Raw genomic sequence first — 27,717 nt, 5'->3', positions numbered from 1 at the left:
CTTCTCCACAGCATATAAATTGAAAATAAACTTATCAATTGGAAACCAGATTTTGCATAATATATAATCAGAACCCATGCAATTATTCGCAATGCAAAAACCTGCATAAATTTATCTCTCTCCTCAAGATAATGCATATAAATTTGTTTGCACTGAATAAATTCATAAAACTGGCCATTTTTTCCTGCCATCCCAGCCTTTTAGTCTGTCTGCCAATCATATAGCTTTTCTCTGTGTGTGTGCATATTCCACTGTGCCGTCACACCAAGATTAAGTCCAGAGAAGAGCAACAAAAATGATTTGAGGGCTGGAAAAAATGCTTTACAGTGAGAGACTCAAAAGAGATCAATCTGTTTAGTTAATGGGGGGGAAAAAGGACATAGAGGTGACTTGACTGTGGTATATTAAAACTTTCACAGGACGAAATACCAGTTATTAAAGGAATTTTTAATTTAGCAGAGCAAGGCATCACAAAAATTGATGGCTGGAGGCTAAAGCCTCTAAAGCTGATTAATCTTTCAAAGGAACTATTCAGCAAAGTGGTGCATTCTTCATCTCCTGAAGTCTGCAAATTAGAAATGGTCGCCTTTCTGGAAAATATGCTTTAGCCAAACACAGGTTATTGGGCTCAGAACAGGAGTAACAGAGTGAAATTCTGTGGTCTGTAATACAAGAAATCAGATTAGATGATGTAATAGTCCCTTCTGGCCTTAAAAATCCATGAACAAATCAATCAAAAGCCACTTATTGATTTCAGTGGCTTTTGATAAGATTCTAATTGTACCCTAATTGCTACCATGTTGGATTGGGTCCACAGATCTTATTAACCCCTTTTTGCTTCTGCTGGTGTCTCTCACCTGCCATACAAATTAAAAAAAAGAACATTCTTCTGCTGAGGAGTTCCTATCTTCAACAGGGGTGATTCCTTTTCTACTATACAAATACATAAATAGTTATACATTTCGGTTCATTTTTAGAACAACTGCAAAAAACCTGAAGGGTACTGAATAATGTTGCAATCTGATAGCACTGTCGCACAGGGCTGCTGACAGGAAAGGAAATCAGGGCAATTGTCCTAGGGCTTAGTGATTTATTAACTGGAAACCAGATCTTGCAGGATCTGCATGTCTACAGGACACTACAGGATCTACAAAGGCAACAGCAGCAGCTGGAGCCCTATGTGCATCGGTCTGGGCAGTACTAAGAGCTGGTGGCCCCCTTGTCCTACTTCTTCTGCCCAAGGTTCTGCCCCTTCCAGAGGCCCTGGAGCAGAGTCCTCCCCCTCACAAACATTGCCCAAAACCAAGTGAAGTCTGTCGCCATCCCTGCTGATGTACTGTTCCCAATCATAGGCTTTGTTTTTTGATCTTGTGTCTTCTGATTAGACTTGTGCAAAACTATTTGCAGTGAAAGCTGAAAGCACGTAGAATGTCAAGATGTCTGTTTTGTGGTCTTGTAGCAAACTCAGAGCCCAGACCAGCTTGTCTGAGTTCTTTAATCTTCACTCTGCACTGGAGCATGTCCTGCTCATACCCCCTTTCGTACATGTCCCCGTTCCTACAGATCACTCTCAATTGGGACTGAACAGACTTCTCTCCCCACACTGATCAGATCCAACACCTCTGTGGCAGAACAAGTGGGGGAGCTTTTGGTGCAATGGCCAGGAACTTGGGAAGACATCATGAAACCTCTGCTTGCTGAGCCATCCCATTGTGGTTGGTGTGATCCTCGTGCTTAAGCTGCATGAGGTGCCATGTTTTGTAAGGTTGGCCTTATGTGCTGTACCTTTACCACTGCACCTCAACAACCATGTGAATGAAACCAGTCACTATCCTTTCCAATGAACTCAGAGAGCCAGCCAGCAGGAAATGGGATTTAAATTTTGTGGGGCTTGCAAAGGGATGAGGTGGATAGCTGGTTACCTGGCTGTAGGGCAGTACAAACTGCTGACTAGAGTGGCTTATTAGGAATTGTGGGCCATTTCTTGGAGTCCAGAATCAGTAACAAAATGCCTAAACATGTTTACAGTGCATATTTATCAACAAGAAAGGGAGGGGAAAAGAAAAGTTCTTTGAGGAGCTCTACTTTTTTTTTTTTTTAACGAAAATGGTCATTTTCCCCAACAAAAGTTGTGCCGCAGTATGAACACATACAATGTTTTGTCATCTCTTTTCCCTTGACAAAACTTGCCAGTGTAGACAAAGTCTAAGGCAAAATATGATGGAGGTCTAGAAAATCATGAATAGTGTGGAGAAAATGAATTGGGAAGTGTTCTTTACCCTGTCACATAACATAAGAACTAGAGGTTACCTGATAAAACAGACAGGCAGCAAATTTAAGAACAAACAAAAGAAAGTACTTATTCCACACAACTCTTAATCAACCTGTGGAATCAGATGCCAGGAGATGTTGTGAAGGCCAAAGGACAACTGGGTTAAAAAAATAATTAGAAACTGGAGAATAGCTACCTCCATGGCTGCTAGATAAGAGTCTTAGGGATAAAACTCTATACTCTAAGTGCCCCTAAATGTCTACCTGTCAGGAACTAAGACTAGATCACATGAAATTTCCATTCAGTTCATTTCCTCTCAAACATCTGGTGCTGTGTACTAGGCTAAATAGACCATTAGTCTGAGCCTAGTATGGCTACTCCCATTTTCTTAAAAAAGGTAAGTCTTCAAGAAAAATGCTTGTTTTACTACAATCATTTAAAAATAAAAAATGGTCTGGTAGCACTTTATAGACTAACGAAACATGTAGATGGTATCATGAGCTTTCACAGGCTGTGCCCACAAAAGCTCATGATACCATCTACATGTTTCATTAGTCTATAAAGTGCTACTAGACCATTTGTTGTTTTTTTCTGTAACAGACTAACTCGGCTACCCCTGAAACTTACAAACATTTAATCAGCCTTTTTCATAGTTTGGACATTTTTGCTTTGTAAATTAGATCAGTCTAAATTGATCTTTTTCTAAAATGATCTATAGTCTACCAGTATGTACTGAAATATATCCCAGATTACCACAATGGAATATTTAAACTATATATCTCAAATGGCAGTTTGACAGTATTTGTTTGTTTCCAGATCTCATTTCAGAATTTCAAGAGCAAATGAATCTGTAGCAGACAGCCATAAATTATGTAACAGTTCTGACAATAGCAACAAGTGCCTTTAGTTGTCTGAAAAAATTCCTAAACACTCCTCATCCAATTTCCAAATGTATAATCTGGACTAAACAAACAACAATTATAGCAAATGTAACTATCCTTTTAAAATTTCACCTTAATGGATATTTTATTCTATCATTTGTTTCAGATGCAGAACTACTGGTATAATTTTACTTAAATAGCAGTTACAACGGGATTATAATTTTTTTTTTATAAAAGTGATATATAATCAGAAATGTTATATAATGAGAATGCAGGTCTCACACTACTGCAGAATTGCCTGTGCTACAAGGAAGAATAATAAAAGCATAGAATCATAGATATTAAGAGACTTGGGGCTAAATTAATCATAGCCTTTGGTCAGGCATAAATCCCACTTCCAGAATTCTCCTTGCTATCCCGGACCTAGCAGAGGAGTGCTCTAGGAGCAGTGATCCGCATTGCCAGGACAGAAATTATGTCAGTCACGAGTGGGCAGGCAGTGGTTAGGCAAGGACAGAGTGGTTGGAAGCTTGACTCTGCTCTCACAACTGATTCTAAGATAATACAAATGGGCTTGCATCAAAGAAACATATTAGAACAAAAAAGTTAAATATTTCCACAAATATCGCCTTACTATGGTATCATTTGATAGACATAATGAAGTCAGTTATATAATTAAGTTTCAGAACCTTTCTGGTAAATTGTACTTAGAAAAGATGTCACACACTTTTCTCCATATAATTCTTAATGTCTTTCACATCTCATGTCATTTGCTCCTTTTTCTCAGAGAATCCCAGTTTTCAGATAAACAGAGAAATCTGAAATATGCTTTTCATTTCAAAAAGGTCCTCTTTACTTTAAACTCTCCTCACAAAAAAACCCAACCAACCAAAAAAAAAAAAAAAAAAAAAAAACCAAACTCCAAAACAATAGATCTTGTGGAAAGAGAGCTCTTATGTGACTGATTTTAAACAGAAGTTGCCTTATAGTCAGAAAAAAAGAATCAGAAAACACTGAAATCTTAAAATCTTAAAGCCAGAACTAGTCCACCTGATTATTACATCTGCTCTGCTGTGTTTGAAAAATGTAATTATCAGACAGGGATTTCCATAAGTGAAGTGACACAGGTTTGAGTCAAAACCTCCAATGATCATTAGGAAAAAAGAAAAAAAATGATGAAGAGAGACACTGAGGGTACGTCTAGATTGCAAGGCTATTTCGGGATCCCGAAACGTCTACCTTTCATCCCAGGAACACATCTGCTATTTCAAAATCATTTTTGAAATAATGGCCATGATATTTCAGCATCCCTCTAAACCTCATTCCACAAGGAATAAAGTATGGCTTGAAATAGCGCTTTATTTCAAAATTTGATGCTATGTAGTGCAAATTGTGTATCTTATTTTGATTTTAGAGTGTAGTCTAGACATACCCTGACTATACATACACATTCTCCTATGTTTATGCTGGTCAGCAGAGCCAGCTTATGAGAGAGGTTTTTAGAGCTGCAGCCTGAAGGCCCCCTTAACTCAGGGCTCTGGGCTATAGCTCCTAATGTCCTTGCATGCTGCAGCTCTGCCTGGTGGGGGTGGGGAGTGGGTCTGCACACTAGTGTCCCCCCCTTCCCTGTTGGCTGCAGCTGTATGCATCACTGCTAGTTGTGCTCACCTGCAGGCACCACAGCCGCTGCTCCATTGGCCAGGAATCACAGCCAATGAGAACAGCATGGAGCAGTACCTGCAATTGCAGGGCCATGCGGAGCTACCTGTTAGCCTCAGGAGCTATGTTAGGGAAGCACCCCAATTCCCTGCCCCCTCCCGCCTAGATCCGGTCACCCCACCCTGCTCATGCATCCTACTTCCCACTCAAACCCCACCCTCCCAGATCACTCCTGCACCCTACTTCTCACCCGCACTCTACACTCCCAGCCCACTCCTGCATCCTACCTCCTGCGCAGACCTCACCCCCACTCCCAGCCTGTACCCTGCTTCTCACTCAGAACCTGCACCCCCATCTCCAGCCCACTCCTGTACTCTACTGCCTACCCAGACCCTGCACCTCCATCCTGCTCCCTAGCAGGCCCATCCCACATGCTGAACCCCTCATTTTTTACCCAGCCCAGAGTCTAGGGAGCACCACAAAATCTACAAGCTAGAAGAGTTAATCTGACCCTGCTGGGCAAAATTTTTATTTTGTTATCATTTTATCAGATATTAATGTTTCTTTTTAAGCATTTCCCACTTTTATTGATTTAAATTTTTACAGGTGTGGAAAATTATGTTGGGGGAGTAAGACAATAATTTAACAATATAGGTTGTAAGTTTGTGTTTTAATGAATATAAAGCTCTACTTTCTGAATCGCAATGTCACATGTCCAAATGTTAGCCTTATATCAAACTTCTATAAGTTCCCAAGAAGCATTTTTCTTACTTTGCCTATTGATAATTTTTACTAATGTAAATATTTTTAGTTTTATTTGGTTTGTGTATAGTCAATTAAATAAATATTTAGCTATAAAAAAAGCTAATTCTTGCAAGCCTTCCTGTGCTGTAGAGGTCCATTTTTCATGCAGTGAGATCATTGTTATAGCAGCATGCCTTTTGTTTTCTGACGGAATTTTAAGACATATGTCCAGAGTTATCACTTGGTTGATACATTAAATCGAATGAAATGTCAGTTTAACTGGGCAGCACAACTGAAAGGAGGAGAAAGAGCAGCGAGGCAGCAGTTGAAGGACTAAACTGAGTATACAGTACATACTATAGGCTAAATTCAGAACAAGTTTGAGTAGGCACAGAACTCTGCAGAGTATTTAAATCTCTGGGTAAACACTTTCAAGAGCACTTAAGTGATTTAGGAGCCAATTTTGAAAACAATGCTATTTATGTTTTTCTACTGTTCTGTCCTACACACAGAATTATAAGGTTAGCAGAGACCACAAAGGTCATCTAATCTAACTCCCCATCAAGATGAAAGGTTTGTCTGAGAGTCCCAATCCAGCAAAGCACTTAACTCACATGAATAGTCCCATTGACTTCAGTGGGATTATTCATGTCTTTAAAGTTAGGCACATGCTTAGAACTTAATTAAATCAAGGCCCTGGCAATTATATCAGCTTTATTTAAACTATTCCACATGAAGTGGTTGTGTTTTATATAATAAGCAATTTACTGCCAATAATGCATGAGTGAATTAAAACACCCATAATTTAGAAGCACGCGTAGGTCAAAGTTTTTTTTGTTTTCCCTAATTTGCAAGAGGACAGAAAGTATCTCTTAAAATGCCATTTTAGGGATTCAATTGGAATTGTTCTCTAAGCTAGCACCCAGTTCTCAGAAGGGACTTCCCCTACACATTTTCTTTTGCATTCCTATTTCTGTCTGCCACCAGATTTGGCAACTCAGCGGATCTTTCAATGTTTTATAGATTTCTTAGAGTTTAGATTTAGTCTTTTCTGGGGATACCTGAAGGGGTGGAGAAAGTGTATCAGCCTATGCCCAGGACTCCATGCTTCAAATTGCGCTTCCTGCCCATAATCCTCAATCAGCAACGACCACCACCGTTGTCTAATCTGCCTACAGAAAGCCCACTTCGCAGCAAGATACAGGATCTCCCAATTGTTTCCCCATCATATTTGAGAAAAGCAAGAACTTTATCTCCCAAAATACCTCATGGAGAAGGTCATGAGGCCTGAATTGGACCCAGACCAGGGGAAACCCTTAGCCCTGTACAGCACTCTGATTCAGCAAGGAGTGTGCCTCCTGTTGCAAAATCTGACTCTGGCGCAAGAGAACCCATCCCCAAGACTTTCTAGTTGGATCTTGTTAAGAATCCAGGAAACTTTCATAAGCCTGAGACTAGATTTCCTCTAAATCCACTTCAAAGAAGTCAAATTCAGCACTAAGAAAGCACATCAGCTCAGCTCATGAAGACTTAGTACATCCTAAGTCCCAGAGGCATGACAAGAAAGCCCATAAGCATTGGGCTACATTGTTAATGGATAAGGATCCATCAGTACCATCATTGTCAGCACTTACCAAACCCAGAGGTCTGACAGAACCAATGAAGATCAATCATTATGAGCATTGCCTATTCACAGCAAAGACTACACAGTCTGCTCCAGCACCAATGGCTTGAACAAGTACAGTCTGCTTCACACCAGAGAGATCTGAATCTGTTGCCACTCCATGGGACTGAATCTGGATTGCCCTCCTTCATTGTGTTCCCCCACCTCCAGAGAGATAACACCATTGAGAGAATCTGCTGTTAGAAGATTTTCACCCATCTCAAATAGAGAATCTAACTCTCTTTCAACAGCACTGAGACTATGTCTAGACTATGAGTTTTCTCGGCAAAAAAATGCTAATGAGGGACTCATATGCATGAGTCGCAATCTCATTTGCATATTTTCTGCCGATCTGTTTTTGCACAAAAACAAGTAGTGTGGACGTTTTCTTTTTGCGCAAAACCCCATTTTCCCGCAAGATTGGTAAACCTCCCTTTTTGGGGCATAAGGATCTTGCAGAAAAAGATCCTCGATTGCCCAAAAGATTGCACCTGTTTGGGACCAATCTCTGTCTCTTCTAACTCAGAGCCATTGATATCCTCTGTCTCTCTATGCTAGCACCCAGTTCTCAGAAGGGACTTCCCCTACATATTTTCTTTTGCATTCCTATTTCTGTCTGCCCCTAAATTTGGCAACTCAGCAGATCCTTCAATTTTCTCTATAAATTCAAAAATTTTATTTGTTTTCCCCCCAAGTGTACTCTAAAAGATGAAGTAAACAATTGATTTAAAGATAAAATTGTTGAAGCAGGTGGAACATATTCCAAAAGATGCCATTTAACATAAAGTCAGATTTAAGCAATTCTCAAGAAAGCATGCAGAAGAAAGACTGAATTATAAACAAGATATAAAACGTTTACAAGAAGCTTTTAATAAAATCTAGAAGAGCAGTAGGAAGGACAAAGCCTCAATCAATTCCCATTTCAATCAGTGAAAAGACTTCCACTGAAGCTGATGGAGTTGAATCAGACTCTCAGTTGCTTAAGAAGTAGATTATTGAACCAAGAATAAAAGGAGCAAGCTGAGTAAGAAGACACACAGGACAGCATGGAATGTAGCTGCACGTGTCAAGAACAACAAGTTGGAATTCTAGACTTGCATTCTCTTCTCTGATTTAACCTCTAACTCGTTGTATGACCTTTGCAAGACCTCTCAGAGCTGCTCCAATTTAGAACTTGCACAGTTTTAGCTACTGTAGTGGCCTAGAATCCAGGAATGTAAAGTCATCTGCTCTGCTACGCCATCTGTTTTTATGTCTCGGATGCAGCACAGAATCTGGCTCAAGATATCTACTGATTAAATGAAAGATCATTTTGATCTATCTTTCTAATGAAGCATACATCATTGAAAAGACACTGATGTATCAACATTTTAATATACCTGTTTGATTATTCTAGTAAAATTAATGAGCCAAGCTCTGCTCTGATTTACCTACCTTATGTAGTCCACTTGCCTTCAGTAGGGCTCTGTATAGCATCCAAATACTGCAGACAAGAGACACTTATTAGAAAAATTATACACATATTGGGGAAACTATGATGAGCATCCTGGTTTTTCAAATCCAAAACTGCAGACATCTACCAATTGAAATTAAAGAGATGGGGTTGATACCCTTAACTGTCAGCAGTAACACCACCAAGAAGGTGGAACAACAACAACATATGCAAACAGCCTTACAGTGACTATACAGAGTTCAGTATGACTTCAGAATTAATTAAAAAGAAGCATATCAACCCTAATCCTGTGAGATCTTGTTGAGCTGCCTCAACTCCAAGGCTATGTCTAGATTACAGAGTTTTATCAGAAAAAGTTACTAAAATTGTGCTCCGCAATTTGTGTACCTTTTACTGATATTTTTGTTGGAAGAGACTGTTCCGAAATTTGGCCCATCTACACTGGGCCAAATTTTGGAAAAAACCTCCTTTTTTGGAAGAGCTCTTCTTCCTCAATGAGGAAGAAATGAAGAAGATGGGGCTTCTGAAAGAGTGCATCTGCTCTTCCGACATGTTTTGGGAAGAGCAGATGTGTTCCCTGGATGCAGCAGAGTTTTTCCGGGACACCTCCGGTATCCCAGAAAAACTCTGTAGTCTAGACATAGCCCAAGTGAAGGCATTATGACCTCAGCAACTCCCTAGGCTGGTTTCTCATTACAAGTTTAGGCTTGTTCTTGCTTGGGGATATACAGAATCATTCAAATCACTCTGCTTGGTAGAACCTCCACAGTACATGCATTTTGCCCAGGAGCAATAATTATTACATATTATGCTGTAGCATATGGGGAGTGGGAGGCATGCTCTCCTCCTGCCCACTCCCCACTTGCTTCCAAATGGAGACATGGCAGAGTGTAGACAAACTTGTCAAGGGGCACTGGCAGAAACACACAGAACTCCATCCTACATATTAACAGTTGTTTGGGAGCCCAGAAAGTATTGCTCCTCAGAGCAGGAGTAAATGCTTTAACGTGCTTTCTCTTCAAGGGGATCTTTCTCTTCAGAGGTAGAAATGACCAGAGAGAACACCTTTATGTGATTGATTGACTTGGAAATATTGTTTGTCTTTCTCCTTTCTAGGTGGTGGCAGTTTACCAAGAAGTCCACAGACAATGTATAAATTGACAAAAATTTTAAAAGGACAAACACCATCGTATTTTAAAGAAAATTAATATAGTTAATGTCATTACATCTGAGAATAAATTCTGTTTATGCTGTTGGTACTTCATCTTCTAATCCTGTGCCCGCTTCACACCTCTGTTTAAAGGCTTTCGCTCATTCATAAAATGTCAAGACCAAGATGTGAATGGTCTGATCTAGGTACAGATCAGCTACCAAAAGCTCAGTGAGTGTCAGGTTACCAAAATCAGGCAGTAAGAGCAATAGCACCAGGGGAGCAACACTAAGCAGGAGAAACCCAGTTGTAAGAGAGCTTCCTGTTCCTCTGCTTAATTTAAGTAGAAGCAAAGCCCCAATCAACATCCTGCCCAAAGCTCAGCCAATCAGAACCCAGGATTGGCATCTTCTCTTGGGCTCAGCTTCTAGTACTGAAAGTTGTTAGCAACTCACTGGGTGGGAGGTCAGACTTTCTGGTTGCTTAAGAGCCCTGTGAATTAAAATTTGAGATATGTGGTCCTTGACATAAAATGAAAAAAAAGCCTCTTTTGCTAGAGGGTAGCATGACTTTAAATAGATTGTCATTATTGTGCATAGCTGGTGAGTTTTTAATAACATATTAAGTGGATTTTCCATCCATATTTCCACTTTCCTGGTGCCAAAAGAAAGAGGGAGAAATTAGGCACAGCTGATGTTATTTTTAGATTTGGTGTAGGCCTCCTTGTAAGTGATAATATACTGTAGCACCCTACACTGTCACATACTGAAGAATAATTACAATCAAGCTCATGAAATTTTAACACAGAAACTGTTGCATTATTTAGAATGTTAATGTGGTTTCAGGAAAAGTAATTACTGGTTATCTATTGCCAGAGACCTCATTTGCTGTCTAACTACAGGGGTGCTGTCTATGCCGGGCTCAAGGCAAAATGCTCTGAATATTTCAAATAAATCCACAGTAAATGCTCTCTTGTAGTTATTTTTTTCCACAGTTACAAATATAACCTATGCTTAAAAGAGGGTGGAAAAAAGTAGAAAAAACTACATGGTCTGACAAAAACAACTGCCTTTGGACAAGGAAACTGAGTTGGTAGCAGAAAGAGTCCCCGCAATATCAATCTCTTTGTACAGCATGAGTCATCTTTGTTTTAATTTTCTCGGATTACAAATGTTTAAATATTTTCTATTTGAAAGAGTAAGGAAACATCCTTTCCTCAAAATATTATTTATATTGCAGTGGTATCCAAAATGTGGTAGATCAGAGGTCTCAAACTCCCTGCCTACGGGCCGGTCCCTGCTGAAGTGATGTGTAGCCCTGTATAACAATTAACAACTAACATGTCTTGAAGTAAATGCATATTATAGTACATCTTTTGACCTGACAGGAGCAGTAAAGTCTCAGTTGAAGTTTCTGTTTTGCACACCAGAATGCCATGATGGATGGATCATGAATAAGGTCGCTTTTACCATTGGAGAAAAATAGCAGTTTTTAATAAAAATGTTTCTGTTTTATAATGAAAGTGATACAGCTTTACAATGTAATGAAGATTAACCCATGACAACAGTATGACATAATTACTCTGAAGTTACAGATATTTATCAAGTGCCAGCTCAGTTTCTTATAATATTGTAGAATTCTCTCATTAACAGTCAGTAGCACTGCCTGGATGTAGTTTGTATAGTGATTGATCTGGAATTTAAAGTCTTCCGCCTATCTCTCCAGAAATATCCTAATTGTTGCCTCTTCAACTTCCTGTTGGAGAGCTTTGTTTTACCGCTACATTAGCTTTATTGGGTTAAAATAAATAAATGACAATTACTGCTTCCTCACTGCAGTACCACAGTATAACTGCTGTCGTACGTTGCAGTTCAGTGTCCTTGTGTGTTTTGGTTCTTGTAGCACTTCCCCATTCTGTTTTTAGTAACAATTTATCTTCTTTGTTAGAAAAAGAAAGCAAAAAGCAAAGAATGTGAAGCTATAGGCAAAGGGAAAAAAAAGGGCAGAGAAGAAAACAGAGATTATATCTTCTCTGCTCACCCGTGCTGTTGTGCAAGGTGCATCTGTCCACACATGAGTATGTAACTACATGTGTCAGTGAAAGGCTCTGGCAGGAGGCGGCAGCAGCCAGCGGGGAAAGACTCTGGCAGGACCTTACCACAAGGACAGCAGGAAGCCACCAGAGCCTTTTGCCACTACCTCACCTCATCAGAACTTCTCTCTATTACTGGGGTCTCTACAGTAGCAGGTAAACACTTGCTGAGGTCCCTATGGTGGTGGGGAAATGCTGCCGGTGACAGGGAGTGGCTCTGGCCTCCCAACACTGGCATGGCACTGCTTGGGGAAGCAGAGAGCAGAGTAGAGTACATACCCAGTGTTCAGGTATGTCTTTACTTGCTGGCTACACTTCTACTTATGTTTGTGCTAGGAGATATTTGTTAATGTATAACCCAGAGGCACTGAGACCTTAGAGAGGGAGAGTGAAGTCTACTCTACATCCAGCTGGATTTTAGTTCAGGTGATAGAGGCTCATGGCTTTAGTCTCAAAAGATCCCATGTTCAGTCCTGCCTACTGATGACGTAGGTCCATTGGCATTACAATGTGGCTGTGTCTAGACTGCATCTCGTTTTCGTAAAAGGGATGCAAATTAGACATATCGCAATTGCAAATGAAGCGGGGATATAAATCTCCCCCACTTCATTAGCATAAAAATAGCTGCCGCTTTTTTCCGGCTCGGAGCTTTGCCGGAAAAAAGCGCCAGTCTAGACGCGGATCTTTCGGAAAATAAAGCCTTTTCCGAAAGATCCCTAAAAGGCTTTATTTTCCGAAAGATCCGCGTCTAGACCGCGCTTTTTTCCAGCAAAGCTCCGAGCCGGAAAAAAGCGGCAGCCATTTTTATGCTAATGAAGCGGGGGAGATTTAAATCCCCGCTTCATTTGCAATTGCGATATGTCTAATTTGCATTCCTTTTACAAAAAAGGGATGCAGTCTAGACACAGCCAGCCTGTATGTACTCTATATGCCATCACAGATCTACCTTAAGGATGCCTTATAGTTCTGTCCCCTTAGAATTGACAATCATTTGCTATTTAGTGATTCCTGGAGTCACCAGATTATGGCTGATTCTTTGCTTGCTTTAGATTTTGTTTAAAGAGTGACTGAATTTTAAATGCAAGAACTTTAATGATCATTGAGACATAATATTTGTGTTGTTCAACTGTGTAATACTGATGTGTTAATACTTTATGGTATTATGGAGAAGCTGACTAACTTCGTAGTAATAGATGCAATCACATTTTCATGACGAGGTTTATTTCGACCCTTCCCTGTAACATTTTGGAAAAAGGAATTCTTCTGATTAATATCAGTTTGTAATAGATTTTTCTGTTATGCACATTTTCAGAAGCAAAGGTAAGACATGGCCATATGACAATGACTCAAATACTCTCTTTTCCAAAGTAAAAATAAGATTCATTTTTTGGCTTGCATCTGAATACTGTTCACTGTAGAAGTGTAAACATGTATGTCTATCTACCTTTTGAGTCACTGGTGTATGTAATCCATTTAAAAAACAGATTCTGAAATTCAAAGTTGACTTTACTAAATAAATAAAATAATAATAATATAGTTGTTCATAATTAGCCATGTCAAAGGAGAGTATTGTGTGTCAGGACTAGAGTATTTTGTTTGTCAACAGTTAAAGAATATATTTTTCAATGTCAAATTCAGACATTTACTGTATTCAGAAGGACATCTTTACAAAGCTAAATGGCTGTACAGAGGATTAGATCTGTTTATAGCTCATGACCTTCCAGACTTTTCAAGGTTCAATTTTTTTTCTAGGCACTTGAAAATGAGAAGTGAATTCTGCTTGCAGGGGTAGAGTACTACTCAAGTGAAAAGGGGATTTGTGATAAGTTACACAAGTAGCTGAACTTCGATGTGTTTTAAATTGCGTCAAGGACGTCCCTCCATAGACCTTGGCTAACCTGATCAGAATTTCTATAAATCTAAATAGAATAAATAATATTGCAGAATAACATATTTTGTTTTTAAACATAACTAGTCTACTCTTCAGCAGTGCTGCTGTAAAAAGGCTTTCACATGGTGGTATTGTAGAATAATACATTCTTCGTTCATGACTCTCTGTAAAAGATTTCATGTGTTTATCACAAATATTACTCTTAAAAATCTAGGAAACTTCCTAACCAAAAATAAAACGGTTTAAATAATAAGAATACATTTCTAAAAGATTAATGATTAATAGATATTTTAAGTATGTTAAAGACAAAAATAGAATGTGATAAAGATGATGAACACCTATTGATGTGGTTATACAACTGTTATTGCAACCTGTTGTACTCAATATCAGAGAGCATGATGATTTCTTGGAGGAGAGATTGCTGTGGAATACAGTGAGAACCAATTCAAGGTTGGTGGTAGTGTTCACGAAGTAACTGCTGACAGTGGAATGCTGCTTTGGGCCTGAGAAATGGGTACTGACTGGTAGGATTGCATTGGAATACAGTTTAGGCATGATAAGCAGAGCTGCAGGATGTTCAGGGGCCATGGTCATGGAAGAGTGCAAGGCAATTAATTGCCACATGCTATGCTGGACTGTGATTCTTGGCAATGTGCAGATGGATGTGCAGCAATGAGATTCCCAAACTACAATGCAGCAATACATCCCACATGTATTTTAGCATCAGACCATCCTGCCACAGAATACTTCAGACGACGGGGCTATTTGTATGGTTATACAAGTGCTGATAGAACATCAGGGACATTTCCTGACATCTAGAGGTGAAAGTACTCTGTACCAACAAGAAAGTGGACAGCAAGGTCAAGACACCATACCACCCCCAACCCCTCCATGGAACCACACCTCAGGAAAGCAGGGTGAAGAGGAGGAGGGGCAAGGAGCAATATAGCAGCCCAAGGAGCTGGCCGCAATTCTGTTGCTTTCCCCACTACCTGCCCCTCCCAGAAGAGAAAGTGTAGAACCCCAAGTCCCTCTGTGTTGTACAGAGAGGAGACATCATTCCTTGGAAGACCAGGGGCATGCCTGGGGCCAGTGCTCCTTTCCTCCCTGACAGGGGAGGAACAGGGAAAGCAGCAGCTGTTGTACAACTCCCCAGCTCCTGTCCCTTCAGGGAAGGGAGGGAAAGAGTGTGGGGGCCTTAAGCACTGAGAGTCTCGTAGGAGGTCATATGGTCCCCCATAGCTGGCATGCTCCCCCCCACACACCTGGAAGAAATTAATTTTACATTCACCTCTGCTGACATCCACGGTGACTGCTCAACAGTATTGCTTTTAGTCTTCCCTTTTAAGGAACATTGTATGTAATTGTATGTCTTCTTTTGAATTACACTCAGCAGTCTTAATTTTAAATTCACAAACTTCTGTGACTAATGCTTCTGCAACTTTAGCTTGGGACTTCCTTCGGTTTTCACATTCGGATTTCTTTACTCGTGTGCACTGTCCCTCAGCTGGAGGGATGTTACTCATTTTGGAACCAAAAGTTCCCACATGGTGCAAACACGGCTACATATCACTTACAGTGTTGGAAATTACTAGCCTCAAAAATAAAGACATCTGAAACTGAGGTTACAGAAAGTTATTTATGCTAAAGGAAGGAACCCCATAACATTTAATTTTTTCTGCATGAATCTACTTTTAATGTCATACATTGTGTTTTATATCTGGGCCTTGACAAGTTGAGAGGTTTGTGTGATGGTACGCATTGCTTTGAAATGAACTTGACAACCTTAACTCTACTTTTTGGGTGTGTGCTCCCATATCTATTTCAAGGCCTCAATAGAGAAAGGATATCAGCTTTTAGCTTTTTCTCTTGTCTCAGAGTTTCAGAATTAGTTACCTATACATATTCAAAGACTTAACCATACTGCTTTGCACTGCTAGTTTGACCAAAAATGAGGTTAAATGTGCCTCCTCTGCAGACAATTAGGCTGGTATATTTGAATTAAATTTTAAATAACATAATTATGAATGCATTTTGACTGGCTCTAACTACTCTGAAATGTAAATTTCCATTAATGCTTTCAGTGGATTAATATTAATAAACTATGCTATTATGTATAGCTGCAGAAAGCATAGGCATTAAACAATTATGAAGACAAATCTGGGTTGTCAGTAATTAGGGTCCTTTTCAAAATGGGAGGTCATTTTTCCTTTTAGTAAGCCAGTGGTCTCCAACCATTTTAACCACAAGATCACTTTTTCAATTGAAGTGCAAGTAAAATCTACCTCAAACCCAGATACACTTGCCCCACTTCCTTCCTGCCCCTGCTCCACCCCCTCTTCTAGGCCTCACGCTGGTCACTCCCTCCCCCTTCCTCAATCACTTTCACCAGGCTTGAGTAGGAGTTGGGGTGCAAGCTCTGGTCTTGGGCCAAGGGGTTTGGAGTGTGGGAGGGGCTCCCGGCTTAGCTCAGGGCAGGGATTGGAGTCTAAGAGAGGTATCAGGGTGCAAGCTTTGGGAAGGAGTTTGAGTGCAAGCAAACTCAAATTTGGTGCAAGAGGAGGTTCAGGGCTGGGCTGGGGTTCAGGAAGTAGGCTCTGCCTGGGCACTGTTTAACTGAGATTGCTTCCGGGTGGTGAAACAGGGGGGTTAAGATAGGCTTACTCCTGCCCTGGCCCCGCACCACTCCTAAAAGCAGCTGGCATGTACAGCAATGGCTCCATGGCACCACATGCTGCCCTTCATCCACAGGCATTGAACTCCCAGCATCTACTAGCCACGGTTCCCCTTTTTGATCAATGATAGCTACGGGTGTGTCTCTGCAGGCAAGGAAAGCATGTGGATTGTAGGGACATGCAAGCCCCTTCCAGGAGCACCAGTTACCATAGGAATAATTACTCCAGCCCCAACAGGTTAGGCATTTTAGAACTCACTACTCAAAGAATTAAATTTAAATGTAAGAGAGAAATGAAAATGATGAAATGCACAGACCAGTCAAAAACCAAAAATAACCCACTTTGCAAGCAGTAAAAGTAGTAACAATAACCCCCTATGTATGTGTTGTGTCTGGAGATGAGAGTGAAGGACAGTTTGTGTTTGTGAGAATGACAGACACACACACAGTGTGTGTGTGATAGAGATTTTCATTGCCAAGCTCCCTCCATCCCCTTCTCTCCATGTGGAGATTGGGTACAGGATGGGGGGGGGGGGGGGAAGAGGGACACCCAGACAACAGCACCCTACCTCTTCTCTCTCTCATAGCCTGCACAGCGAGCAGGAGACTCCTGCAGGGGAGCTCCAAGGCAGAGGGAAGGAGCAGCATGACAGTGGGGGGACGGGCAATTGAAGTACCAGGGCTTGATAGCTTCCTGGCCAAACCAGTCAGGATCACCTGTCAGAGGCTCCAAGATCTACTGGTAGATCCTGATCTACTGATTGGTGACCACTTATGTATGCTATCAATTAGATTAAATCACATTGAGGCTGTGCCAGACCTTAACTCCCAGGGAAGAGAGAGTTTGGAACTGTGCGCGATTTGGCTCATTTCCAGAAAGCACAGCCCTCAACTCTTTCACCTGAAATCATATTTGTGCTGTAGGAGCAAGTAAAATAATTGTTTCTCGTGTTTTTAAAGAAGGAACTTGTGGCCTCTATCTTAGGCACATACACGGCCCTCAGCATGTAGTATCTTAGCGCTTGTTTACACTGGTATTTGTCACCCAAAACCTGCCATTTGGCAACAAAACAGTGAGTGCAATTTACACTGCAATGTGACTTTTGTCAGAAAAAACACCCAGTTTTGGTAACAAAAACCTTCCAGCTCTGCAAGAGACTTTTGTCTTTTCCCTTCTCTTGATAGTGGACAAAGAGCCAGTGTGTACTCTGTTGTTTTGTCGAGAGAACTGGCTTCCGTCAGTATCCCACAATACCTGCCCTGATGGCTGTTCGCAGTATATTGTGATCTCTGCTATTCTACATTCATGCACATCTCCCCTTTTGAAGCATCTGACAGCTGAGTGAGTTGCTCCGTTTTGGGAACAAACAAAGAACAAATCATTAAAATGGTCTGTGTTCCTAGCAGGGCAGAACAGGAGGCATACAGACTGTTTCTACTAGGGAAGGCTGGAGAGACTGCTGTGCATTCCTCAGCACAGAGAGCTCACAGAGCTATGAGGGAATCCCAAGAATCAGCTCTGCCTTCCCACATCACTGCACTGGGGAATGCTCACTCATATTGTGTTGATGATGTGTTATGCATCTGATGAGAGGGTGCTAGCAGTGGGCCTATGAAATGTTCACAATGGGATGCAGAAAAAAACATTTTGACTGGCTTTCACTTTTGGCAACTTTTGCATGTTGTCAGCACTTTTGTTGCCAAATCTTCCCAGTGTAGACATAGCCGGAGGGATTCGTTGTATTTATTCCAACAGCACCTCTGTGGGATACAGAAGTACTATTATTTCTGTTTTAAACTTAGAGAACGGAGGCATATAGGGCTAGGTTCATAAAAGGACTTAGGTGTATAACTGCCACATTAGGCACCTAAATGCCTGTGGAACCTGATTCTGACATTCACAAACCCCCTACTCTGTGACCCCAGAACCTTGTCAGGACCCAAAATTGCTTCATTCCTGAATTATTTCAGTAAAAGCTCCCTAAATGCCTATGTTTGATGCTTATAGCATATGCCCAGCAGTCAGGCATCTAGACACTGTAACTTCACAGTAGCTCACAAACTAAGAAAAGATAGGTGGAAGAATGCTTAACTCACCTGGCCACCCTGATCTAGGAAGCATGCTCAGAGCTCATCTGCCAGAATTGGCCTTCATTGGTGATCAAACACTGTGGCTAATAAATTAAAAAAAAAAAAAAAAACTCATTGCAGCAGAGGACTAGCTCCTAGGTATCTCACCTCCCAAGTGGGCATCCTAAGTGCCCAGTCACGGAGCCGCTCTCATACTTTCTCTCTTACTCCAGTGCTCACTTAGCCTACCTCACTGGAACCATTTCAATAGGAAAGATTGAGAAATCGTTACCTCAGAATATCCCATAGTTAGGGGTTCCTCAGGAGGGGCTAGAGGCTGTAGCCTCCCTGAAGTTTGAACCTCTAAATTTCATACTTGAGGTCTGTTTAAGAGCGGTGTCTGGGGCTTAGGCACATGCTTTAATCCCAACAGAGTTTGAGTTGCTTCCAGCTTTGCCTTTGGACCACAGTTTGTTTATAAACAGAGGGAAGCAGGGTGATAAAGATTACAAAGGGCTTATCATGCAAGTTTCTGAAGGATCCTTAGAAGATCATGAAAACATTGCCAGGTACTCCACTTAAAAGATAGGTAACAAAGGGTAGGTATAGAGACCAGTGCTGCTCAACTTATCCATAAATTACCTTAAAAAGGGGTAAACAGTGAGGTGGCAAAATTTGCAGACGATACAAAATTACTCAAAATGATTAAGTTAATGAAGGATAGGTCCATCAATGCCTACTAGCCAGGATGGATGGTGTCCCTATCCTCTGTCTGCCAGAAGCTGGAAATGGTGTCAAGGATGGAGCACTTGATGAATGACTCTTCTTTTCATTCCTTCTGAAGTACCTGGTACTGGCCACTGTTGGATGACAGGATACTAGGCTCGACGAACCATTGACCGAATATGGGTATTCTGATGTTCTTATACGGAACCAAGATGTATCTTATCCCTGCTGTAACCCACTAGACTCCGCACCCCTCTCTAAAGCGGAGATAAAACCCAGGAGTCTTAACTCTTTCTCTCTCTCTCTCTGAGTTAGTAAAGTAAGAATATATATTAAAATTTTAAGCCTCACCAGGGTCTCTTAAGCACCTCACTATAAGATGTGAGAATGTATTAGTATTAGAGTTGAATGGATCTAATATTTGTTTAATTTTCTTTCTTTTATATAAGAATTAGATAGTGTTCCTGTCAGCTAATTGCTATATTATCTGCCAAATAACTAGAGTTTTCAAGTGTCTTGGTAGCCCTTAGAAAGAGGTGATACATGTGAGAGGAAGGACGGACATGGTCGTCCTCCCTCCACTGCCCTGATTTTCTGCTTGGCTTGTACTGAGCATGCTCAGTAATACTGCAGAAGCCACTGTCCTCACTTTGCCTCCCCCCGTGCATGAACTCACTCTGCCTTCATACTATCTCAGGGTATACAAGTTGTCTTCCTTCCCCCCAAAACAATGCAGTTGTCTAACTCCAAGCAAGGGCTTGCAGATGAGAAGTCCAAGCAGGAGGAGGTACCTATCTGAAATCTAGATCTAGTTACCTTTTTCTAAGACGGGTACTGGGCTTAGTACATACTGGACTTGGCATCTCTCATTGGCTAGCTTAGGCTAAGAGTTGCCTAGCTTGCTGGCTTTTGTGAATTGCATTCCAAGGTGCCATTTTCTCACTGTCCATCGTATAATAGGAAACCTAGGTGCCTAATTTAGGCTCCATGAATCTGAATGATTTTCTAGGTGCCTAAAAGTTAGGCACGATACTGAGTACCATAGGATTCAGGTTCCTTTTTAGCTCCCTAGATGAAAGAGAAGAATTCTACCCTTTCTAGAGTTAACAAAGTTTGTATAATGGAAACAAAATTGTCTTCCAGCTATCCTCAGACTACATTGCTCTTCCTCTACTCACATGGAGTATGTCTACACAGGAGTGGGCAATAATGTTTGCCTGAGGGCTACTTAAATTTTTTTTGAAGTGGCCCTGGGCCACCCTGGAAGGGGTGGTGCCTAAACAGGAAGGAGCGGGTCTACCTCACCCCCAGACCATGACTGGGGTGGCAGAGCCCCTTTGCCTCCCCTTTCCACTAGGCACCCATGGCCTGGAAAATGCTAGGCATGCTCCTTCACCTCCAGGCCAATTAGGGGCTGGGGGAGGGGGAACGCAGGAAGCCTCCTCCGCTCTCGCCCCTGCCCTGCGAGCAGCGCAAGGTGCTTCAAAGCTCCAATTAAGGCCTGAGGGCGGGGGAGCAGCAGGACCTCCACGGACTGGATCTATCCACTTGGTGGGACGGATCCGGCCCACGGAGGCCCTTTTGCCCACCCTGGTCTGCACTATGGAGCTTTTTTGGGATGGTGGAAGTAACCCATCTATTGAAGCAGCCTGTTATTTCTAATAGATTTTGAAATAATGGGCTGCTTATTCTGACATCTCAGAGTCGCAGAGCAGGTCCTTTTGTCCACGGCCTCGCACGCGCATTGCCCATTCTGCTACACAAAGGCCCCCACACAGAAAATGTAGGCCGCTGACACACTCTGAGACAGCATAACTTGTAAGTGCACAATGCAGCTTTCTGTGAACAGAATTTAACCTTGTCGGCATCTAAGAACAGGGAGCTGGCAAGGGGGAGCTCAGTGAAGGTTGTGCACGGAAGGGCTGGGCTGGGGCTGGGGGAGAGACGCTCTGGGGCCAGGGTGGGAGGACGCGGGGGGGGGGGGGGGGGGACTGGGGCCTGCTCCAGCTCTAAATATTGGTGGAGCATGGGCACCACGAGCCCATACAACTCACCTCCAATGCCTCTGCTGGCTAGCTGGCTCGCTCCTCTTTCAGAGGGGGCGGGGGAGTGCTGGCTTCTCGCAGAACCGCTCGTTTTGCTTTGCAGAACCCCAGGGAAGTCCTATGGTTGGTATTATGCAAGAAGTCAGAGTTTATCCCAATGGTACCTTCTGGTCTTAAATCTATGAACCACTAAACTCTTAAAAGAAATACCCCAGGCAAAAATGCCTTTAGTTATTATACAATGGCAGATTTATTTTGATATACATTATTTCATCTGCAATCCTGATACAAGTTAAGAGGAGTTTATTCTGCACTTTCAATTGCTGTAAGGAGTTTTAAAGTGTAACTTAATGTACCACTATAAGACATTTGTGTGAACAAGAAAGCAACTTTGCAAAATTATTGGTGTTTGGGAGGACATCATAAATCAAAAATCTTTGTTTAGAATAAACGTATAATGTAATTTATGTTTATCCCAGAAAACAGAAGCTGCAATAGCATATATGGGCCAAATCCTCCTTCCATTGAGTTCTTTGGTATTGACTGAAGTGAAAATAGGACTAAGCCTCGAGTAATACAGATGTCTAAAATATACTCCTATACACAATAGATCAGAATGGATTCTAATTCAGGTAGCATCTTCTTTGCTTTTTCAGAATTGTTTCAGAAGATCTTTAGAGAATTACAATGCTTTCACTTTTGAAGATGAAGAGGAAAATAGTTTCAGCAAACCTCAAGAGTGGATTATTAGGACATATTAATGGAAGATTGTTGTTTAGTAAGAGGGACAGTATTCAGGCACATTCTGGCATCGACAATTGGTGTTGAAAATGTATTATTGTGAAGGGTAAATACCAACATCAAAAACCAACCAAATATTACAAGAGCACTTTGGTCAGGTCTGTTAGAAAGGGTTCATATATTTTATTAAAGCACCAACCTTTCTAATCATTCAGATTATATGGGATATGTATATTTCTGGGGACAAGTGCTGAATAGAGCAAAAAAGGTTTGTAGTTAACAGTTTATTCTAACCCTTTAGGAGCAGAAAATCTTTTCCGGGATCAGAATAAAAAGTGAGCTTGAGCAGAGAATAACTTCTATTCCAACATTATTAGGAATAAGAAAATGTTCATGTAATATTTAATGGAGACAAAACTAAGGCGCTTTCATGGTATTTGGGAATTTGCAACCTTGTAAACTATTTTGGGTTCTCAAAAGTAATGCCCCCCCAATTACTCAATCAAAACATTTATTTCTGCTAATGAAAGGGAAAAGACTAGGCTGCGCATTAGGGACAGACCATCATGTCTAAGGTCTGAGAGAAAGTAGTCAATATTGGTATGGTGGGTCCCACACTTTTCTTGTCAGGGGATTAGGACTTCTCCCTTAGCCCTGCTCTTGAGTCACCAATGGTCCAGCTAGTGGCTGAAGAAGGTGGTAGACAAAGGAAGGGGTCTGAATCTGAGCCCCAGCCATCTCAGTCCCTACATACTTGCCCCCCCCCTCTTTGGTAGGGTTATGCTAGATTATATAGCACAGATTGCATAGATAGGATGTTTTGAGAACCTGGGTAACAAATAGAATATTGCAGGTACAAAACTGGGTACTTGCACCTAGAACTACTCAGTGCAAAAAAGAGCTTAGTTCTCAGCCATATTAAAAATAAACCTTTGATAAACTGATTAACAGAATTATGTGATGTGGTTGCCTACCATAACTGAGGATTGGACTGGACTCTGCAGGTCCCTTTCCAGTAATATCTTCCTAAAAATGTACCTCTATATATCTGGTTTTCATTCTGGTTTAGAATTTCTCTTTTCCTCTCTTCAATAATTTAATTTTTTCCACTGAAATTTTTTTCTTTTCTGTTCCCCTTTTCAGAGCCACTTCTAGGCAGAATGTGAACCTAACAACACAAGTCTGTGTTAACCTTCTGAATACAAAAAGGATGTATGGATTTGAGAGAGGCAAAACAAGCTAATCCATTTTTAGATTAAAGAGGGCTTACATATGAATGAAAAAGTAGCTTCCAGCTTTAAGATCCCTGGGACCTGTCTGGCTGACTACTTGCTATTATTCTGTATTTTAACAAGTAAGGCTGTGTCCAGACTCCATGCCTCCGTCGACGGAGGCATGTAGATTAGCCAGCTCGGAAGAGGGAAATGAAGCCGCGATTAAAATAATCGCGGCTTCATTTAAATTTAAATGGCTGCCCCGATCTGCCGATCAGCTGTTTGTCGGCAGATCGGGAGAGTCTGGACGCGATGCCCCGACAAAGAAGCCTTTCTTCATCGACACAGGTAAACCTGGTTTCACGAGGCTTACCTGTGTCGATGAAGAAAGGCTTCTTTGTCGGGGCATCGCGTCCAGACTCTCCCGATCTGCCGACAAACAGCTGATCGGCAGATCGGGGCAGCCATTTAAATTTAAATGAAGCCGCGATTATTTTAATCGCGGCTTCATTTCCCTCTTCCGATGTGGCTAATCTACATGCCTCCGTCGAAGGAGGCATGGAGTCTGGACACAGCCTAAGAGATGTTGGTTTGGGGCAGGTCCCTACTTCGCTCAGAAAGAGGTTAAGGAGTTTGTCTGGTCAGAATGGGCCCCATTCAAAAATTGGCCCCCTAGTGATGCCCACTTTATAACTTTTAGTTCAGTGTTTGGGCCACTCTCTTGGGATATGGAAGACAATATTGTGCTGTGCATTAATATAGTCATGTGGGCAGGGGAACTGGACCCTGGCTCTCCTGTCTCCCTTTTGGGTTCTCTAGTATAATACCTGTTTAAATATTTGTCTAGGGTGAAACATCTTCAACAGGAGAGACTGAGGGAGGCCCCACATCAGAAGATACCATATATCAGTGATTAGAGGACTCACCTGAGTGGTGGGAAACCCCTGTCCAAATCATCAGGTGGAGGAGAAATTGAACCTGGATCTTCCACCTCCCTAGGGTGTGCTCTGACCACTGGGATAAAATTATAAGTCCCACCTTATCCTCCTCCATCTCTTTAGTATGAAGCCAGGCAAGCACCTAATTCATTCTGGTAAGAAATTGCTTCAATTGCCCAAGCCACCTGACTCCAGATAGGGTCCTGTTTGTAGGTTACTTGCAGAGTTATTCACCTGGGCTGCAGGAAGGTACCTATCTCTATGAGAGCAGCAGGGCTTCAGATACACCCCTCACATCAGCATTTCCCATTGCTTCAGTTGCTATTACACTGAGCCAAATATCCTGGCTGTTGTGGATCAGTCTTAAAGCCCCTATTTCTCTTTAGTGATTGTATAGGGAGCCTAGGCACCCAACTCAGGCTTTGTGGATTGCAGGGTTGCGCCTTTGATTTTCTAGGTACAGTAGTACAATGCTGAGCATTGTGCAACCTAAGTACCTTTGTGGATCTAGGTCCCAGGTTCTTAACACTCATTAAGAGCTGTCTGATTTTTCTAATGAAAGTCACTTGCCACCTTTGATCTTGGTGAGATCTTACTGAGCATTTCACAGGTTTCAAAGGTCATTTCCTAATCTTCAGTGTTCTGCTGCTACTACACTTTAGCCACCATGAGAATGGACCTGAAAATCTGTGGAGATATGCCAGACTGTTCTTCTTAGACTCAGCTAACAATCATGACAACTCCATCTGTTCTCAGTGATGCACAAGATCTGTATAATTTAAATTCTCATGAAAATTTTATTTATGTAATAAAAATTATACAATAAATAGTGCACACCCACACATGAAGGGTTTTGTGTGTGTGTGTGCTGAACACAAATTAATGAAGGTGTAGAAAGGAGGATTGATTAGACAAGAGATTAGATTTTTTCTGGGTAGGCAATTAAATTTTACACTAATATCAAAATATAGTTGACAATCAAAATAGGAATAATTTATATTGTCTTTCCCAAGTTGCACAGATGTACACTTTTAGTAAGAGACCTTCCTAATTTGCGCTATTCCTTCTGCCCTGAGCATGAGTCTAGCCAGGAGATTCGTATATCATTTTGGTTGCAAACTGGGTATCTACATTATTTTCATAGCAGGAATAGATTAGCCTCTGCCCCAACTATAGCATTTTTTTTCTGACAATGGCAGTCTGGTAGCACCAAGTTGCATTCAGCAGTGCTTTTGTTGAATATGGATTATTCATCATGTCCCTTTCTTCCCCTTCTCATCTTAGCTCAAACAGTTTTTCCATTTTGCATACTGGCCCACATACCAGTTGCTCAGCACTTTTGTCCGGGGCTACGTCTACGCTGGCTTGATCTTGTGCAAAAACTCTTTTACAGAAGAGTTCTTCTGCAAAAACTCTTCCAGAGAGAGCATCTACACTGGCATGTGCTTTTGCGCAAGAGCATCCATGCCAGTGTAGACGCTCTCTTGCGCAAGAAAGCTCTGATGGCCATTTTAACCATAGGGCTTTCTTGCGCAAGAAATTCATGTTGCCTATCTACACTGGCCTCTTGAGCAAGAACAGTTGCACAAAAAGGCTTATTCCTGAGCAGGAGTGTCAGAGTTCCGGTGCAAGAAGCCCCTATTTCATACATTAGAACATCAGTTTACTTGCGTGAGAACATGCTGCCAGTGTAGACAGGCAGCAAGTTTTTGTGCAAGAGCGGCCGCTTTTGTTCAAGATCACGCAAGCGCAGACACAGCCTAAGAGTATCTCTACACTGCATTCCTCTTTCGAGAGAGAAATGCAAATGCAGATGAATGAAATTGCAAATGAAGCGCAGATTTGAATTTCCCGTGCTTCATTTGCATAAGGAGTAAGGGTTATTTTGAAATAAGGGTTTTCTTTAGAAATAACCGTGTCTACACAGCGTTTCTTTTTTTCGAAATAGGGTATTGAAATTCCCTATTGAAATTTCGAAATAGATTATGCAACTGAAGCATGGGAAATTCAAATCTGCGCTTCATTTGCAATTTCATTCGTCTGCATTTGCATTCCTCTCTCCAAAGAGGAATGCAATGTAGACATGCCCTAATTGGTAGCTCACTGCAGTACTGTTATGTTACATTGTAAGGATTGCTTTTTGTAATGCAACTCATTCAGCAAAACTTACTTTCAGTAGTCCCTTGTTTTTCCTCACAAGTGATGTGATCAGATATTTGCTTACATTAAAACTACTACTATATACTTAATCTTGGATTATCTTGATTTTCTTCTCCATACAGGACATGGAAATATGCATGCCCAATGACTTCTCCATCAACATTATACTATTGACTAGTCTGTGCATCTTTGCCCTTTATTGGATGGAATCGCAACTTAAAAATTGTCTATCATCTCACCAATACTATGATGCCTTCAGTCAGGACTTTCACAGCCTAATGTTTAATTTGATTTATTGGCTTCCTTATAGACTTGAATAAAATGAAAACCCTCATGGAATCGGTAACTGTTGGAAAAGATATAGACTCTGCAGTAGATAGTTCTGTGTATAATACTGTAGAGTTTTAGACTACTATCTCCCTCTTGAAGAATTCTGTTGGTCAGTTAAAAAAAATCTGTACAGAAGTTCCCCCTTCTCTCAAATTCTACTTTTTTGGCCAAGAGTCACTTTTCTCCACCTTTTTTCCCCACAAAACAACATTAATTAAATTGAGGCAAGGTGTTGAAATACTTACCATCCATACACTCTTTTACAGTAGTCACCACATCTTACTTTTTGAGGTTAGGAGTGTTACTCAGCCAATAAGCCAATCAAATGCACTTTCTTTAGTAAGATAACTTATTTGCTTCCTGATTGCTTTCTCTTGTTCTGGAGATAAAACCTTAAGCTCGTATTTTGTCTCTTGTAGCTGATTTAGGCCGTAGTGAACCACTATGGTGGTTATAGGAGCAAACACGGGGGCACTGCCTCCCCTTCTGGCTCTCTTCATGGCTGAGAGGAGCTGATAGTAATGCTGTTTTATACTCGGAATACTTTAGTGGTAGCCATTTATCTTCAGAACCTGCATCCAACTCTGACTCATCAAAAGCAAATCCAATCAGAGGAATTGCCTCTTATGATTTTTGAAGTTGTTCTTTTAGCTTCAGTAGCTTCTTCTGGCAGGCAACTACTCTCACCAGAATGGTTTTCTTCTTTTAACAGTGATCTTCCAGTGGCCTGGGCTTCCTCTAGCTTTTTACTCAGGACAAAGCTTTCCGGCTCAGCTGTCACCAGTTTCTTGTTAAGATTTCACAGCTGTTCTTCCAACTGTGTGAGCAGCATAATTTGGTTAGTAACTTGAGCAGCTGCAGCATTGTATTTCATTGCCAGCTTTTCTACGTCCAGATCTTTACTTACTAATTTATTTTGAACTCAATCATTTGAGTATTTAAGCAATTTTACTTGTTTGTCAAGTTCCTTGCTCACCATGGATAGACCATAAATAAGAGTATCTTTTTGTGATT

General features: G+C 41.3%; 1 long non-coding RNA gene across 1 annotated transcript; it reads right to left on the bottom strand.

The window, feature by feature from the left end:
- Positions 1–451: 451 nt before the first annotated feature.
- On the bottom strand, positions 452–27,375 carry LOC142828981 (uncharacterized). Its single transcript, XR_012903178.1, has 5 exons — positions 26,949–27,375; positions 21,330–21,438; positions 18,577–18,653; positions 8,654–8,702; positions 452–662 (listed from the first exon to the last, which is right to left on the bottom strand). It is a non-coding gene; the product is annotated as an uncharacterized LOC142828981 (long non-coding RNA).
- Between the last annotated feature and the right edge of the window lie 342 nt (positions 27,376–27,717).

Source organism: Pelodiscus sinensis, chromosome 4, assembly GCF_049634645.1.
Source record: "Pelodiscus sinensis isolate JC-2024 chromosome 4, ASM4963464v1, whole genome shotgun sequence".
NCBI lineage: Eukaryota > Metazoa > Chordata > Testudines > Trionychidae > Pelodiscus > Pelodiscus sinensis.
The sequence above is the reverse complement of the archived record's forward strand: the minus strand, read 5'-3'. Positions and strand labels throughout refer to the sequence as shown.